The sequence below is a fragment of the Apodemus sylvaticus genome, chromosome 12, assembly GCF_947179515.1.
Source record: "Apodemus sylvaticus chromosome 12, mApoSyl1.1, whole genome shotgun sequence".
Classification (NCBI taxonomy): Eukaryota; Metazoa; Chordata; class Mammalia; order Rodentia; family Muridae; genus Apodemus; species Apodemus sylvaticus.
The window spans coordinates 4,778,949-4,798,317 of NC_067483.1; positions in this window are offsets into that span (position 1 = coordinate 4,778,949).

Sequence of the window (19,369 nt, forward strand, 5' to 3'; positions counted from 1 at the left end):
GTTCTTAGAGCATAAGCCATCGGTGTTCTATTCAGAAACTTTTCCCTTGGGCCCATGCGTTCAAGGTTTGTCCCCACATTCTCCTCAATAAGCTTCAGTGTGTCTGATTTTATGTGTAGATCCTTGATCCAGTTGGACTTAAGCATTGTATAAGGAGAAAATAATAGGTTGATTTGTATTTTTCTGCATGCAGACTGCCAGTTGATCCAGCACCATTTGTTAAAAATGCTGTCTTTTTTCCACTGTTTGTTTTCAGCTCCTTTGTCAAATATCAAGTGATGATAAGTGGGTAGGTTCTTTTCTAGGTCTTCAATTTTATCCATTGATCCGCCTGACTGTCTACATACCAACAAGCAGTTTGTATAACTATCGCTCTGTAGTCAAACTTGAGGTCAGAGATGATGATTCCCCCCAGAATATCTTTTGTTGTGGAGAATAGTTTTTGCTATCCTGGGTTTTTTGTTATTCTAGATGAATCTGAGAATTGCTGTTTCTAGATTGATGAAGAATTGATTTAGGATTTTGGCAGGGATTGTATTGAATCTGAATATTGCTTTTGGCAAGATGGCCATTTTTACTGTATTGATCCATGAACATGGGAGATCTTTCCATCTTCTGAGACTTTCTTCACTTTCTTTCTTCAGAGGCTTAAAGTTCTTGTCATACAGACCCTTCACTTGCTTTGTCAGGGTCACACCTAGTTATGAAATATTATTTGGGACTATTGTGAATGGTGTCATTTCCCTAATCTCTATCTCATCTTGTTTATCCTTTGATCAGAGGAAGGCTATTGATTTGCTTGAGTTAATTTTACATCCAGCGACTTTACTGAAGTTGTTTATCAGCTTTAGGAGTTCTCTGGTAGAGTTTTTTGGGTCGCTTAAGTATACTATCATATCATCTGCAAATAGTGATAGTTTGACTTCTTCCTTTCCAATTTGTATACCTTTGACCTCTTTTTATTGCCCAATTGCTCTGGCTAGTAATTCAAGTAGTATATTGAATAGATAGGGAGAGAATGGGCAGCCTTGTCTGGTCTCTGAATTTAGTGGGATTGCCTCAAGTTTCTCATCATTTAGTTTTATACCGGCTAGTGGTTTGCAGTATATTGCTTTCACTATGTTTAAGTATGGACCTTGGATTTCCAATCTCTCCAAGACTTTTATCATGAAGGGATGCTGAATTTTGTCAAAAACCTTTTCAGCATCTTATGAAATGACCATGTGATTTTCTTTTCTTTAGTTTGTTTACGTAGTGAATTGCATTGACAGATTTCCATATATTGAACCACCCCTGCATCCCTGGGATGAAGCCTACCTAATCGTAGTGAATTATAGTTCTGATGCATTCTTGGATTTCGTTGTCCAGTATTTTGTTCAATATTTTACATCAATGTTCATGAAGGAGATGGGTCTGAAGTTCTCCTTCCTTGTTTGGTCTTTGTTTGGTTTAGGTATAACCGTGATTATGGCTTCATAAAATGAATTGGGTAGTGTTCCTTGAGTTTCTATTTCAAGGAAAAGTTTGAAGAGTATCCATATTAACTCTTCTTTGAAGATCTGTTAGAGTTCCCCACTAAACCCATCTGGTCCTGGGCTTTTTATTTTTGTCCTTGCTTCTTTGTATTTCCTCAGGGCTTATGTGACTATTAAGATGGTTTATCTGATCCTGTTTTAGCATTGGCAACTGGACTGTATCAAGGAAGTTACCCATTTCATCTTGATTTTCAAACTTTGATGAATATAAACTCTTGTAGCAGGATCTGATGATTTTTTTTTTTTGATTTTCCACAGTTTTTCTTGCTATGTCTCTCTTTTCATTTCTGATTTTATTAATTTGGATACTGTCTCCAGGCCCCCTGTTTAGTCTGACTAAAGGTTTATCTATCTTGTTGATTTTTTGTTTTGCTGATTCTTTGTATAGCTCTTTTTGTTTCTGCTTGGCTGATTTTGGCTCTAAGTTTGATTATTTTCTGCTGTCTACTCCTCTTGGGGTTATTTGCTTCCTTTTGTTCTAGAGCTTAAGACCAGCCTTAGGCCGTGGTTATCTTATAAGGTACATGGAATAATTTTAATATTTCTGTATCTGTTGAGCCATGTTTTGTGACCAATTATATGGTCAGTTTTGGAGAATGTATCATAAGGTGCTGAGAAGAAGGTATATTCTTTTGCTTTAGGGTGAAATGTTCTATAAATATCTGTTAATCCATTTTTGACAGTAGAGTGTTGAAGTCTCCCACTATTATTGTGTGGGGTTCAATGTGTTCTTTGAACTTTAATAAAGTTGTTTTCTTTTATGAATGTGGGTGCCCTTGAGTTTGGAGCATAGATGTTCAGAATTGAGAGTTCATTTTTGTAGACTTTTCCCTGACCAGTATGAAGTATCCCTCCTTATCTATTTTGGCAATTTTTGGTTGAAAGTCAATTTTATCCGATATAAGAATGGCCACTCCAGCTTGTTTCTTGGGACCATTTGCATGGAAAGTTGATTTCCATCCTTTGACTCTTTTTTTTTTTCTTTTCATTATTTTTTTATTCGATATATTTTTTATTTACATTTCAAATGATTTCCCCTTTCCTAGCCCCCCCCCACTCCCCGAAAGTCCCGTAAGCCCCCTTCTCTCCCCCTGTCCTCCCACCCACCCCTTCCCACTTCCCCATTCTGGTTTTGCTGAATACTGCTTCACTGAGTCTTTCCAGAACAAGGGGCCACTCTTCCTTTCTTCTTGTACCTCATTTGATGTGTAGATTATGTTTTGGGTATTCCAGGTTACTAGGTTAGTATCCACTTATTAGTGAGTGCATACCATGATTCACCTTTTCAGTCTGGGTTACCTCACTTAGTATGATGTTCTCTAGCTCCATCCATTTGCCTAAGAATTTCATGAATTCATTGTTTCTAATGGCTGAATAGTACTCCATTGTGTAGATATACCACATTTTTTGCATCCACTCTTCTGTTGAGGGATACCTGATTTCTTTCCAGCATCTGGCAATTATAAATAGGGCTGCTATGAAAATAGTAGAGCATGTACCCTTATTACATGGTGGGGAATCCTCTGGGTATATGCCCAGGAGTGGTATAGCAGGATCTTCTGGAAGTGAGGTGCCCAGTTTTCTGAGGAACCGCCAGACTGATTTCCAGAGTGGTTGTACCAATTTGCAACCCCACCAGCAGTGGAGGAGTGTTCCTCTTTCTCCACACCCTCTCCAACACCTGCTGTCTCCTGAATTTTTAATCTTAGCCATTCTGACTGGTGTAAGGGGAAATCTCAGGGTTGTTTTGATTTGCATTTCCCTAATGACGAATGAGGTTGAGCATTTTTTAAGATGCTTCTCTGCTATCCGAAGTTCTTCAGGTGAAAATCGGGAATGCAGGGTTGGTTCAATATATGGAAATCCATCAATGCAATCCACTACATAAACAAACTCAAAGAAAAAAACCACATGGTCATTTCATTGGATGCTGAAAAAGCATTTGACAAAATTCAGCATCCTTTCATGCTTAAAGGCTTGGAAAGAACAGGAATTCAAGGCCCATACCTAAACATAGTAAAAGCAATATACAGCAAACTGGTAGCCAGCATCAAATTAAATGGAGAGAAACTTGAAGCAATCCCACTCAAATCAGGGACTAGACACGGCTGCCCCCTTTCTCCTTAACTTTTCAATATTGTACTTGAGGTACTAGCTCAGGCAATTAGACAACATAAGGAGGTCAAAGGGATACAAATTGGAAAGGAAGAAGTCAAACTATCATTATTTGCAGATGACATGATAGTCTACCTAAGTGACCCAAAAAAATCCACTAGAGAACTCCTACAGCTGATAAATAACTTCAGCAAAGTGGCAGGTCATAAAATCAACTCAAGCAAATCAGTGGCCTTCCTATACTCAAAGGATAAGCAGGCTGAGAATGAAATTAGGGAAATGACCCCCTTCACAATAGCCACAAACAGTATAAAGTATCTTGGTGTGACTCTTACCAAACATGTGAAAGATCTGTATGACAAGATCTTCCAGACTCTGAAGAAGGAAATGGAAGAAGACCTCAAAAAATGGGAAAACCTACCATGCTCATGGATCGGTAGAATTAATATAATTAAAATGGCCATTTTGCCAAAAGTAATCTACAGATTCAATGCAATACCCATCAAAATCCCAACTCAATTCTTCACAGAGTTAGAAAGAGCAATTATCAAATTCATCTGGAATAACAAAAAACCCAGGATAGCTAAAACTATTCTCAGCAACAAAAGAAAGTCTGGGGGAATCAGTATCCCTGACCTCAAGCAATACTACAGAGCAATAGTGTTAAAAACTGCATGGTATTGGTACAGTGACAGGCAGGAGGATCAATGGAACAGGATTGAAGATCCAGAAATGAACCCACACACCTATGACCACTTGATCCTTGACAAAGAAGCTGAAAACATCCAATGGAAAAAAGATAGCCTTTTCAACAAATGGTGCTGGTTCAACTGGAGGTCAGCATACAGAAGAATGCAAATTGATCCATCCTTGTCTCCTTGTACTAAGCTCAAATCCAAATGGATCAAGGACCTCCACATAAAGCCAGACACTCTGAAGCTAATAGAAATGAAACTGGGGAAGACCCTTGAGGATATCGGTACAGGGAGAAAGTTTCTGAACAGAACACCAATAGTGTATGCTCTAAGAGCAAGAATTGACAAATGGGATCTCATAAAATTACAGAGTTTCTGTAAGGCAAAGGACACCATCAAGAGGACAAATCGGCAACCAACAAATTGGGAAAAGATCTTCAGCAATCCTACATCAGATAGAGGGCTAATATCCAATATATATAAAGAACTCAAGAAGTTAGACTCCAGAAAACCAAACAACCCTATTAAAAATGGGGTACAGAGTTAAACATCCTTTGACTCTTAAATAGTGCCTGTTTTTGGTCCTTGAGGTGGGTTTCTTGTATGCAGCAAAGCACTGGTTGCTGTTTACATAGCCAGTCTGTTAGTCTATGTCTTTTTATAAGGAAATTGAGACCGTTAATATTAAGACATATTAAAGAAAGTGATTGTTGCTTACTGTTATCTGCTTAGTTAAAGTTGACATTCTGGTTATGTAGCTATCTTCTATTGGGTATAATGGAGATTACCTTATTGACTTTTCTACAGTGCAGTTCACTGTCTTGTGCTGGTATTTTCCACCCATTATCCTATGCAGAGCTAGTTTTGTGGAACGATTCTTTGTAAATTTGCTTTTGTCATGGAATGTCTTGTTTCACCATCTATGGTAAATGAAAATTTTGCTGGTTATAGTAGTCTTGGTTGACATTTATGTTCTGTTAGGGTTTGTATGATATCTGCCCAGGCTCTTCTGGCTTTTATAGTCTCTGGTGAGAAGTCTGGTTTAATTCTGATAGGTCTGCCTTCATATGCTACTTGACCTTTTTCTCTCACTGCTTTTAATATTCTTTCATTGTTTAATGCATTTGGTGTTTCGATTATTTTGTGACGCGAGGAATTTCTGTTCTGGTCCAATCTGTTTGGAGTTCTGTAGGCTTTCTGTATGTTGTTCATGGGCATCTCTTTCTTTAGGTTAGGGAAGTTTTCTTCTATAATTTTGTTGAAGATATTTATTGGGCCTTAAGATGTAAATCTTTGCTTTCTTTTATTCCTATAATCCTTAGGTTTGGCCTTCTCATGGTGTCGTGGAATTCCTGGATGTTTTGGTTTAAAGCCTTTTACATTTTCTTTGCCTATTGAGTCATTGATTTCTATGGAATTTTCAGCATTTGAGATTCTTTCTTCTATCTCTTGGATTCTTTTGTTGATGTTTGCTTTTATGACTCCTGAATTCTTTCCAAGGTTTTCTATTTTCAGAGATGTCTCACCTTGTGATTTCTTTATTGATTCTATTTCCACGTTTAGATCCTGGATAGTTTTGTTCAGTTCCTTCACTTGTATGTTTGGTTTTGCCTGAAATACTTTAAGGAAATTTTGTGTTTCCTCTTTAAGGGCTTCTACCTGTTGATCCATGTTCTGTGTATCTTTTAGGGATTCTTGTGATTCCTCTTTAAGGTTTTCTTCATGTTGCCCCCTTGTTCTCCCATAATTCCCTATAGGATTTTTGCATTGCCTCCTTAAGGGCTTCAACCTGTTGATCCATATTCTCCTGTATTTCTTGAAAATATTTTTGTGTTTCCTCCTTAAGGACATCTAACTTTTGATCCATATTCTCTTATCTTTCTTTCAGGGATTTTTGTGCTTTTACCTGCTGACCCATGTTGTCTTGTATTTCTTTAAGAGTTATTTATGTCCTTCTTCTTTTTCTTTTCTTTTTTTTTTGTTTTTGTCTTTGTTTTTTGATTTTTTGTTTGTTTGTTTATTGAGACATGGTTTCTCTGTGTAGTCCTGGCTGTCCTAGAATTCACTCTGTAGACCAGGCTGGCCTGGGACTCAGAAATCCACCTGCCTAGCCTCCCAAGTGCTGTGATTAAAGGTGTGTGCCACCACCGCCTGGCTTATTTATGTCCTTCTTGAAGTGCTCCATCAGTGAAATGAGATGTGATTTTAAATCTAGTTCTTGCTTTTCAGATGTGATTGAGTATGCAGGATTTGTTGTTGTGGGCGAGCTGGGTTCTGATGATGCCATGTTGCCTTGGATTCTATAGGTAATTATCACGTGTTTGCCTTTGGCCATCTTGTTAATCTCTGGTGTTAGCTAGTCTTGCTGACACTATCTTCTCTAACCTGCATGCCTGTGTTTCTGCATTTCTGTCGTTCTCTTTCCGTCCAATGCCCAGCAAACAGCTGATTCTCCAGGAAGTATCAGGCAATGGGGTCTCCCCTGTGGTAGACTTGGAAAGGGTCAAATGACCTGCTCCTGCCAATTATCAATTGTCCTGTTCCTGTAGGTTCTCTAATACCCTGTTCCTGTCAGTTCTCTGATACCCTGCTCCTGTAGGTTCTCTAGACAGTATCAAGAAGTGGTGTCCTTTCCATGCCAGATGGGGTGCAGATTTCCCACATCCAATAAAAAGGAGCAGGGATGGGGGAGGAGGGAGGGGTAGAAGGGGTCGAAGGGGATTGGTGAAGTGAAGGTTGCTGGGTAGTGTGTCCCAGAACAGAGGGGCTCTGGGATTCTCTGTGTTGGGCTGTGATGCTTAATTAATACCCTGCTCCTATCAGTTCTCTAGAGAGTATCAGAAAGTGTGGTCCTCTTTGTGCCAGATGTGGCACAGGTCTGCCACATCCACTGGCAAGCAGCGGTGGTGGGGGAGTAGGGAGGGGTAGAACGGGTTAAGGGGATTTGTGACAGCTAGTCATTGGACGTAAATGGTTGAGTAGTGACAAGTAATTTTGAGGTAGAAGAACCAGAGCTGGGAAGACTGCCATCGGGGGCTAACTGAAAGGTAGAGGCCTCTGGGGCAGAGAGTGTGGGAAGTTGTCATTTATTTTTAATATAACTTTTATGACAGGTGTACCCAATATGGGGCAATAATCTATAAGAAATTTAAAATTATTGCTGTAAAAGTGAGAGTTTTATGTTTCAAGTGAGTAGCTGGGTAGTATTAAGATGAATCACATGGACTCAAACACAAAAACCTTAAAACAAAGAAACAGTTCAATCAATCTCTGAGAAAGAAAACTGTAAAATAAAATACATATTTTCTTCTTCTTCTTGGGGCAGAGTTTGATTGAACTCTGAGTTTATAAAATTGGGATTATTTGATTTTAAGATAGATTTATATAGAGATTCTGAAAATTTTGCCTGGGTTTCAAAACTAAGATAGAGTAAAATTAGTTACTGACTCCAAGTAGAAAGGATACTGATAATTACCTGATATAAACATATATTTATTAATAATGTCTGTGGCCCCAGGTAGAGAGCTCAACAGATAGATATTATAACAAGATGGGTGCTCTAGATAGAGAGATTAACAAGTAAAAACTACATATATTAATAATGGTTTAAATTAATTGCTTTAATGATGTTATAAAGATATAAAGCTCTAATATGTATTAAAAGATATGCAAATTCTGTCTAACATGACCTCCATAATTATTCTGTGTTTAGACCTGTTTTGACTAACTGCCTGCTTATAAGCAGATATAATTAGAAGTATAAATCAATTGTCTTAAAGATGGTATAGTAAGCTGGGCAATGGTGGTGCAGGCCTGTAATCCCAGCACTTGGGAAGCAGAGGCAGGCGGATTTCTGAGTTCGAGGCCAGCCTGGTCTACAGAGTGAGTTCCAGGACAGCCAGGGCTACACAAAGAAACCCTGTCTTAAAAAAAAAAGATGGTATAATATGATCTGAAAGATAAGTAACCCATATTCTCTAATGTTGGCTCCATCAGAATGTTGGGTTATTATCCTCCATGGCCAAATTGGAAAGCCTTAGAATAGGCACATACTGTATTTTACTTTACTTCATTTGTTTTGGATTGTTTTAATTTTCAAAATGAGTGTGAGGTTGAGTTTTATGGTTATATTATTCCTCTGAGAGAGAGGTCAAAATAAAGGAGGCTGACTCAAGGATATGCAGATTTTGTCTGTGCATATTTAGAAAAGGTAATTCGTGTCTATACATCTTCCAGAATGATATGGATCAAAAAAAAATGATGGATGAAGACACTCTAAGGAAATAGATTCCAGAGATAAAAAGTAATTATCTTGATGATAATGAAATTTCATTTTTAGATTTATATATTATAGAATATACAGCCTTGGTGAGTCTCATCTTCATATATACTCAACTGACCTGCTTTAACTCCTGATATCTTGAACTTTCAGCCAGATCCAGTCAGGACACAGACATCAAAGACTAACACAACTATGGTGAGTCCTTCTTAAGGTAAACCAAACCCCCCATTTTCCCTACATTTCCCCTGCCCCATTCAAAGATATCCTGTCACCCATATTCATCTTGAAGAAGTTATAAAGAGTTGTCATCCCAGTTCCCTGGGATTTGGGGTTGGAGGTGGTTATTCTAAGGCTGACTTTTTAGGGAATTTAGAAATGGTTATAATTGGAACAGGGAGGAAATAGCAAGAATTGATTTTATAGCCATAATCTCATTTCATATAAATCTTTATAATTGTTACTAAGTTGAAGTCATAATTTCTTAATTTGGTATACAATTTATTTTGATACAGATTAAAGGTTTCTTTGGTATAAATTTCTGGTATTGATATAAAAATTTTACAAGGACTGGACCTATTCCTTCTATTAATGTCATTATAAACTGATCTAAAATGTTTGTGCCTATGAGTTATGGGCCAAATAGCAAATTGATGGCTCTGAGTTTATAGTTTATAGTAAGATATTTTAATTACAAATAGCTGAAGACAATTAAGAGACAACAGTCAAGATTACTTACTCGCAACTACCATAGATGGAGAAACCAAGGTATACTATGACAAAAATATACATAATATCTTTCACAAATTCAGCACTTCTAAGAATAATTAATGGAAAACACCAACAAAAGGAGGAGAACTACACACTAGAAAAAGGAAGAAATTAATCTTCTTTTAACAAACCAAAAAGAAGAGAGCCATACAAAAAAAAAGTCTAATAACAAAAATAACAAGAAGCAACAATCATTTCTCCTTAAAAATCTCTCAATATTAATGGACTCAATTCTCTAATAAAAAGATATAGAATAACAGGATGGATGTAGAACCAGGACTCAACATTTTGCCGCATACAGGAATCCACTTTAGGCACAAAGAAATAACCTACCAGATTAAAAGGCTGGAAAACAATTTTACAAGAAAATGGTTCCAAGAAACATGCTAGTGTAATCATCCCAATATCAAGTAAAATTGACTTTCAATGTGAAGTAGTCAAAAAAGATGAGGAAGGACACTTCATACTCATCAAAGAAAAAATCTACAGAGAAGAACTCTCAATTCTGAACATATATGCTATAAATACAAGGGCAGCTACATTCATAAAAGAAGTTTAATAAAGCTCAAAGCACACAGTGCACACCACGCAATAATAGTGAGACCTTTTAACACCCCACTCTCATTAATAGAGATATCATGGAAACACAAACTAAACAGAAAAACAGTTAAACTAACAGAAGTTATGAACAAAATAGATTTAACAGATATCTATAGAACATTTTATTCTAAAACAAAAAATGTACCTTCTTCTGATCAGTTCAGGGTACTTTCTCCAAATGTGACCATATAATTGGTCACAAAAAAAGACCTCACCAGATATAAGAAGATTGAAATGATTGCATGAACGCTATCAGATGACCACAGATTAAGGCTGCTCTTCAATAAAACAAAAACAACAGAACCCCTACATATACATGGAAGCTGAACAACACTCTACACAATGATAACTTCATTAAGGAAGAAAAAAAGAAATGAAAGACATTTAATAATTTAATGAATGCAAAGGCACAACATATCCAAACTTACAGGACACAATGAAAGCAGTGCTAAGAGGAAAACTGATATCACTGAGTGCCTTCAAAAAGAAGCTGGAGAGTATACTCTAGCAGTTTAACAGCACACCTGAAGTCTTTAGAACAGAAAGAGGCTAATACACCGAAAATGAGAAGAAGGCAGACAATTATCAAACTCAGGGCTGAAATCAACCAAGTAGAAACTAAAAGAACTACCCAAAGAATCAACAAAACCAGGAGCTGGTTCTTTGAGAATATCAACAAGACAGATAAACTCTAGGCCAAACTAACCAGATGACATAGAGACATTATCCATATCAGCAAAATCAGAAATGAAAAGGAAGACATAACAACAGATACTCCAGAAATCTAAAAAATCATGAGATCCTACGACAAAAGCCTACATTCAACAAAAGTGGAAAATTTAGTTTAATATGACAATTTTCTACATTGATACCAGGTAACAAAGTTAAATCATATAAGTGATCTAAACAATCCCATAACTCAAAAAGAAATAGAAGCAGTCATTAAGTGTCTCCAAACCAAAGGAATAAAAAAAGAAAAAAAAACAAAACAAAACAAAACAAAACAAACAAACAAACAAACAAACAAAAGTCCAGAACCAGATGGATTCAATGCAAAGATCTATCATACCTTCAAAGAAGACCTAATACCAATACTCTTCAAACAGTTCCACAAAATAGAAACCCAATTCATTTTATGAAGCCACAATTACTCTGATATCTGAACTAGACAAAGACCCAACAAAGAAAGAGAACTGTAGACCAAATTTCCCTTACGAATATTGATGCAAAAGTACTCAATAAAATTATTGTCAACTGAATCCAAGAACACATCAAAATGATCATCCACCTGATAATGTAGGCTTCATCCCAGGGTTTCAAGGATGGTTCAATATATAGAAATCCACCAATGTAATCCACTATAAAAAAAAAAAAAAACTCAAAGGAAAAGAAAAACACAAACGATCATTTCATTAGATCCTGAGAAAGCATTTGACAAAACCCAACAGCTCTTCAGGATAAAAGTCTTGGAAAGATCAGAAATTCAAAGCCCATATGTAAACACAGCAAAAGTAATATTTAGCACACCAGTAGACAACATCAATCTAAATGGAGAGAAAGTTGAAGCAATCCCATTGAAACCAGGGACAGGTTTCACTCTCTCCCTACCTGTTCCATATAGTACTCAAAGTCCTAGCCAGAGCAATTAGAGAACAAAAGAGGTCAAAGTGATCCAAATTGGAAAATAAGAAATTAAAATATCAGTATTTGCAGATGATATGATGGTATAATTATAATTAAGTGACCCCAAAAATTCTACCAGAGAACTATTAAACCTCATAAATAACTTCAGCAAAGTGACTGAAAATAAAATTAACGCATCCAAATCATTAGCCGTCCTATATTCAAAGATTAAGCATCTGAGAAAGAAATTAGGGAAATGACATACTTCACAATAGTCACAAATAACATAAAATATTGTGGTGTGACTCTAAAAAAGCAATTGAAAGATCTGTATGAAAGAATTTCAAGTCTCTGAAGAAAGAAATCGAAGAAGACCTCTGAAGATGGAAAGATGGTTCATGCTCATGTATTGGCAGGATTATTATAGTAAAAATTGCTATCTTGTCTAAAGCAATCTACAGATTCAGTGCAATCCACATCAAAATCCCAACTTAATTTTTAATAGAGTTAGAATGACCAATTTCCAAGTATATCTGGAATAACAAAAAAAATCCAGGATAGGGAAAACTATTCTTAATAATAAATGAACTTCTTGCTGAATCACCATCCCTGACCTAAAGCAGTACTACAGACCAGTAGTGATGAAAACTGCATGGTATTGGTACAGTGACAAGCAGGTAGATCAATGGAATTGAATAGAAGCCCCAGAAATGAAACATCTCATTTCTGGTCACCTTTGTCAAAAATCAAGTGACCAGATGTGATGTTTCATTTCTGGGTAAATAACACAAATACCTAATGAAAAATAAATGTAGATCTTCCCTCTTCAAAGGAAGAAAATGTTTACATACAGATTTGATTTTCAAATATAGAGGAAATCTACAGAATGTGACATTTAATTTTTTTTTTTATTTAGTTGTTGTTGAGATAAATCTGTTCCTAACAGATTGTGGATAGGTTGCAACTGGGCAGAAATTGCATATCTTTCCTTCACACCTGTACTGTTCTTGAAAAGACACAATTTACACCTTAGGACAGCTTAGTTCTACCAAGTCAAAATGAGCTAGTACTTAATAATTCCTGTTTTTCAAAGGTCTGACAAATGATCCTTGGTTTTAAAGCTCAGACTGGTCTGGTTCAGACTGCTGCTCCAACTTCCTGACAAACAGCAGTTGTCACTAAAATGTGTGTCAGTTCTGAAAGCTGAGTTTGGCTTCCCATTTCTTCAGATAACGTTGGTCATTCTCTGATTTCTGATGGGTTTGAAAGACTACTTACAGTCCCATAGCCAACCCAGGCTATTTAACATTGAGTTTTCAGAGGATGGTTTTCAGATGGCATAGAATCTAAAGCTAGGACATAAGTTAGGTGAAGAATTGTAAGTTTTTTAAGTTAGGACAGATGATAGGGTACTCTATTGTCATTGACAAAAATGATGGAATAGGTGTTAGGTCTATGTTATAATTTATAAATTTCAAAATGGTAATACTTATGTTCAGTTTATACTTAAGAGAAAAGTTTTTTTTTTTTAATTTGAACTGAAAAGGTGATATGTAGCAGAACTTTCCCTGTCCCTAATCACTTTAAATATTAATAAAACAAGAAGACTGTGATTGGAAAGAGTAAATGGAAGCAGAGCAACAAGTTTCAGAGATGTTGATAAAGAACAGAGCGAAGATAGAAGGTGGAGGAAAGGAATATGATACAGATTACCTGTGGCTTTAGATAGCCACAGGTAGTTATGAATATCATAAAAGGATAGAATAATTGGGATAAATTATCTAATTTAGATGAGCAGTTTTTATTATTATTAATTGACTTTGAAATTATTGTGGCATTTTATGAATAGAGAAGTTATTGATATGTAAATTTGAGTGACTAATTATAAGGTTTTAGAGTGATTTATTGGGTTAAGGGGATTTGTGACTAGTCACTGGGTAACTGATTGAGAAGAGACAAGTGGCTTTGATGTAGGTGAGCCAGAGCTGGAAAGACTGCCATCAGTGGCTAGCTGAGAGGCAGAGGCTGCTGTACCTCTGGGGCATGGAGAATCAGGGTATAGTGAGGGAACTTGCCATTCATTTTTAAAATTTCCTGAGACAGATGGCCAGTGCCTACTGACACATACTTCCACAACAAAATTCCAGAACCTAAGGTTCAGGGACCAATAGGGAAGAGATGGAGGAAATATTGAAATAGTCAGAGGCACAGAAATTTTCTTGTGAGCTGGAGACTTCTAATAATGTAAAGGGAGTTATAACTAAGAAGTCTCACCCACATGGCTGTATAAATAAGACATGTAAATAGACTTGTTTACAAGGAAGGAGGAAATTCAAGAACTACAGACAACTAAGTAATGTGGAGAACAGGAGATAGTCTTCTGCTGAGAAGTAACCCGCAGTTGGTTATCAACTATCAAATGCTCAGCCATGAAGTCAGAAACATATAGGCAACACTGTACAGACTGAACTGGTATTATGCATATAACACAAATTAACACACACACACACACACACACACACATATACATATAACATATAACACGTAAAACATAGTATATGACATATAACAACATAACATATAACAATAACACATAATATATAATGTATTATATAACAAATAACATTATATAATAATAAATAGTATACATATGAACATCTATATGAATAATTTATTGAAAAAGATTGTGAATTTGAGAAATAGAAATGAAGACATACAAGGAATGAGTTCGAGAGAGAAAAAGGAAGGAAGACATGATATAATTATATTTTAATTTTAAAAGTAAAAACAAATATTATAAAAAGTGAATATTCTAAAAAATATGAAGAATAAAGATTAGATCTCAATACCCACATAAAATGCTTCACATGGTCCCCTGCATAACCATTCCCACATTAGTAAAGGGAGAAGTTATAATAGACTTTCCAGGACTTGCAGGCTATTAGCCTAGCCAAAATCCAAAAGCGTATAGTTCAGTAATAGGGTCCCCACAAAGGAGAAAGGCAGAGGAGACTGGCATAAAATAAGTGATCACATGAACATGTAAATGCCATCTAAAGACCTCTCTCCAAGAGGGCAAATTACCAGAAGGAAATACTGGAAGTTAAGTCCTTTTTCTCTTTTGATTAGATACATTTGATAAAGCATAGAGAAATTAACATGTAAAACACAGAGTTAAAGCTGAAATTAATAAACCAACTCCAGTTTCCAAGGTTCTTAATTTTATTTTGTAGGTACACAATAAACTGTGTTTCTATCAGACTCTCAGATAAAGGAATTTATATACAAGGAATAAATCTACTATTGATGACTGGCAAGGATCATAAAACATTACATTTTTGGAGACAAAGGGGAAATTAAAATTTTGGATTCTTCTCTGAGTTCTAGCTATTGTTTTAGTGATAAAGGCCTGGTTCATACATTTCAGCACTGCACCAAATATTTCATAAGCCTGTCACTGGATGTCTCCCCATTTGACTGTTGTGTAGGTACTTAGTTGTAGCTTCGTGGTTAGTGAAAGCATATCATTGATCCATACTATGGCCTTTGTTGTGTAACCCTATGGGATTGTGGGATTAATATATTTCTGCCTGCATGAAATTAATTAAGCGAGAAGGAAAACAATTCAAAATAACATTCTGAAGTTCCTGAAAGTGACTAGATTCACTAGGCTACACCCTGCCGGGGTAAACAATTCCTGAGATTCACTCTGTGAAGAGCAGAGCTGAGCTGCAAACAAGACTTAGGCCAGACTAGTTGCCTGGAAGAAACAGTAACCAGTCAAGATGCCCCAAAGAGTTTTAGACAAATGAAAGACTGTAAAAAGGACAATGTTCAACCTGTTGAGCTGCCTGTAGGCTGTTCAGTGTGCTCCAGGATTCCCACCATTGTGAGCTGTCACCCATGCTGGGATAGGCCTTGATGATGCAGGTATCTTTCAATCATTTTGGCTCCTGAATATTCCTTTATCCACATTCCCAAAAGTACCCCCCAATAAAACTCCCTGGTTCAACCAGGTGTGATTTGTTGGTGATACAGGCTGACTCCATGTCAAATTTCAAATTGGCAGTTTATCAGACAAGCTCTAAATCATGGTTTCCATGGATTGGGCAAATCTAGCTAAATCAGTTACTGGAAAAAACCCAAGCTTCAAGGGGCCAGTTGAAAATTTTCCTACCATCAGAAGCTGCCCTGCCACCAGGATGGAGGCAAGGGCAATGGGTCATTAACAGTTTCCAGATTTCCCAGCAACAGTTGCCAGCTGTTCCCACTCCCCTGACACACTCCAGCAATGGATCTGTAATGTCCCTAGAGAGAGAGCCAATGGATTAAGAAAAAGGTTACATACTCATTTCCAGAATTCTCTAATGTGTTTTAATTTAGGCCCACATTCTTACTTGGGCACCTTCATCTTGGTAAATGGACTTCTGCAAAATAAAGTGATCATTGCATTTGCATACTATTTGAGTCCAGGGTATTATTCTTTGGTGAATCACAGTCACTTACTGTTTGTATCCATACTTTTGTTTGTCTTGGGTTCCCTGAAAGGTCCATATCCAGTCAGAGCATGGCAAACATGGTTTTGGCAGGACTGCACTTCTCTCCTGTTGTATTCTGTTGCTATCAGGGGCTAGTTCCTGGAAGAGAAACTTAGGGATAGATGGATAAGTGGCAAAAAGAGAAATGAGTCAAGTCAACATCGTGCTGATCAAGACTAGCACTTTAATAAATATTAATCAATATATATCTTAGGATGAAAGCCCTCCTCCCAGACTTGAAGGAGAGGTGGGAGAACTTACTGGATCCAATCTCAGCAGGTCACCTGCTAAGATCAGCATACTTTAAGTCTAGCAGATCCAGAATACTTCCATGCAACTTCCAGGTGGGAGCAGCTGCCTGTATTGTTCTCTAAAGAACAAAGGTCAGGAATGTCACAGTCTGAGCACAGAGGCTGGAAAGCCCAGCTCAGTGCTGGAGGGGGAAGGGACAAATCTCTCTCATTCTCTCTGCCTTGTTAAAAATCTTTAAATTTTAGGCCTAAAGTTAACTCCTAAGATCTATTTTCCTATTTGATTACTTTCTCCTCCTAAGATGCCCACCAAAGTCCAGCAATAAAAGTATTGAGGTACATAAACCAAAAGCCCTCATTGACTCATTTAATTAACATACTCAGCTAAAATTCAACATCTCATACTAACATATGGTTTCCCTTTTTACCTTCATAAACTGCAGTTTTCCTATGAGCTACATTTGTCTCCTCTCTATCTAGAGGCAGTTCTTTGTCCTCTGTTACAAATACCCTACTCCCATTTTTCTTATTTTCTTACCATTGTTCCTTATCATCTATCTACTCCTCTGTTCCTTTTTTTTTTACAATAAATTTTTTTATAATTTTTTATTTCCACTATTCTTTGTTTACATTCAAAATGACTTTCCCTTTCCCAGTTCTCCCCTCCCCATAATTTCCTACACTTCCCTCTGCCCATTCTCCTATGAACCCCCTCTTACTTCTCTGTCTTGGTATTCCTCTACAATGCTGGGACAAGCATTTTCAGGATCCGGGACCTCTCCTTCCTTTTTCTTGGGAGTCATTTGATATGTGAATAGTGTCTTGGGTATTCAGAGTTTCTGAGCTAATATCCACTTATCAGTGACTGTATTCCATGTGTGTTCTTTTGTGATTGGGTTATCTCACTCAGGATGATATTTTCTAGATCCAACCATTTGCCTAAGAATTTTATGAATTCATTGTTTTTAGTTGCGGAGTAGTATTCCATTGTGTAAGCATACCACATTTTCTGTAACCATTCCGCCATTGAGGGACATCTGGTTTCTTTTCAGCTTCTGGCTATTATAAATAGGGATGCTATGAACATAGTGGAGCATGTGTCCTTATTGCATGCTCGGAAATCCTCTGGGTATATGTCTAGAAGTGGTATTGCAGGGCCCTCCGGAAGTGTTATGCACAGTTTTCTGAGAAACAACCAGACTGATATCCAGAGTGGTTGTAACAACTTGCATTCCCACCAGCAGTGGAGGAGTGTTCCTCTTTGCCAACACCAGTAGGTGTTCATCCTTGCCAACACCTACTGTCTCCTGAGATTTTAATCTTAGCCATTCTGACAGGTGTAAGGTGAAATCTCAGGGTTGTTTTGATTTGCATTTTCCTAATGACTAATAATGTTGAACATTTTTTAAGGTGCTTCTCAGCCACTTGAAGTTCTTCAGGGGAAAATTCTTTGTTTAGTTCTATACCCCATTTTTTAAAATGGTTATTTGTCTCTCTGGAGTCTAACTTCTTGAGTTCTTTGTATATATTGACTATTAGCCTTCTGACAGATGTAGGGTTGGTGAAGATCCTTTCACAGTTTGTTGGTTGCCATTTTGTCCACTTGACAATGTCCTTTGACTTACAAAAAGTTTGTAATTTTATGAGGTCCCATTTGTCAATTCTTGATCTTAGAGCATAAGCTATTGGCATTCTATTCAGAAACTTTCCCCCTGTGCCCATTTCCTCAAGGGTTTTCCCCAGTTTCTTTTCTATTAGTTTCAGTGTGTCTGGTTTTATGAGGAGGTCCTTGATCTACTTGGAGTTTGAGCTTAGTACAAGGAGATAAGACTGGATCAATTTGTATTCTTTTGCAAGCTGACCTCCAGTTGAGCCAGCATCATTTGTTGAAAAGGCTATCTTTTTTCCACTAGATGGTTTCAGCTCCTTTGTCCAAGATCAAGTGACCATAGGTGTGTGGATTCATTTCTGGGTCTTTAATCCTATTTTATTGATCTACCTGCCTGTCACTGTACCAGTACCATGCAGTTTTTAACACTATTGCTCTGTAGTTCTGCTTGATGTCATCTGTTCCTTATTTCCAGCACATTTTCATTCTTAAGTGTTGTATTCTGTAGCTGCCTGCAGCTTCTATGAACTGGGTTGCTGGAACAGAAGCTGAGGGATAGATGGGGAAGGGTCAAAAAAAAGGAGGCAGGATGATAGTTTCCTGATCAAAGCCCCAATTTTAATGGTGGTCAGACCTTTTAACAATTTGTGCAAGCCCCTTCCCCCCAGACTCCGGGCTGAGTTCCAGGGATTTTTCTGGTGATCCTTGGCTCTACTGCTCAGGTAGCTGGGTGGGTCACATGCTTAATTCAGGAATTTGTAGACCTGGAGGAATAATGAACTTAACCATCACTCTGAGCTTCTCTACCCTAGGTGGAGCAGGATCAATCCCTGTTCAATGTAGGTTTGGAGAAATTCACCTTGACTAATGTTAAGTACACTCTTAGCACTCTACCTTAGGATAAAAATTCCTGTTGTAACATACTTCCCAATTATGCCCAAGCATTAGATTCCTGCCCGAAGCCAGGAACTGTCCTTGGCCAATGTCAAGTTCCTACCATGTGGCATGACACTCCAATATGACTCTGTACATTCAAGCAAATGCATATTTTTGCTGCTGTGAACTTGCTACTGATCACTTCATTTTCCCTACCCGGGGTGATTAAATATATGTTGAATCTCTCCAGGAAAATTTTTGTCACATGACACCCTCCACATGGCATTTTGATACTCTCTCTCTCTCTCTCTCTCTCTCTCTCTCTCTCTCTCTCTCTCTCTCTAATTAGATATATTTTTATTTACATCTCAAATGATTTCAACTTTCCTGGTCCCCCGAATACCACCAGAAAGTCCCATAAGCCATTTAGCCTCCCTCTGTTCGCCAATCAACCCCCTCCTGCTTCCCAGTTCTGGT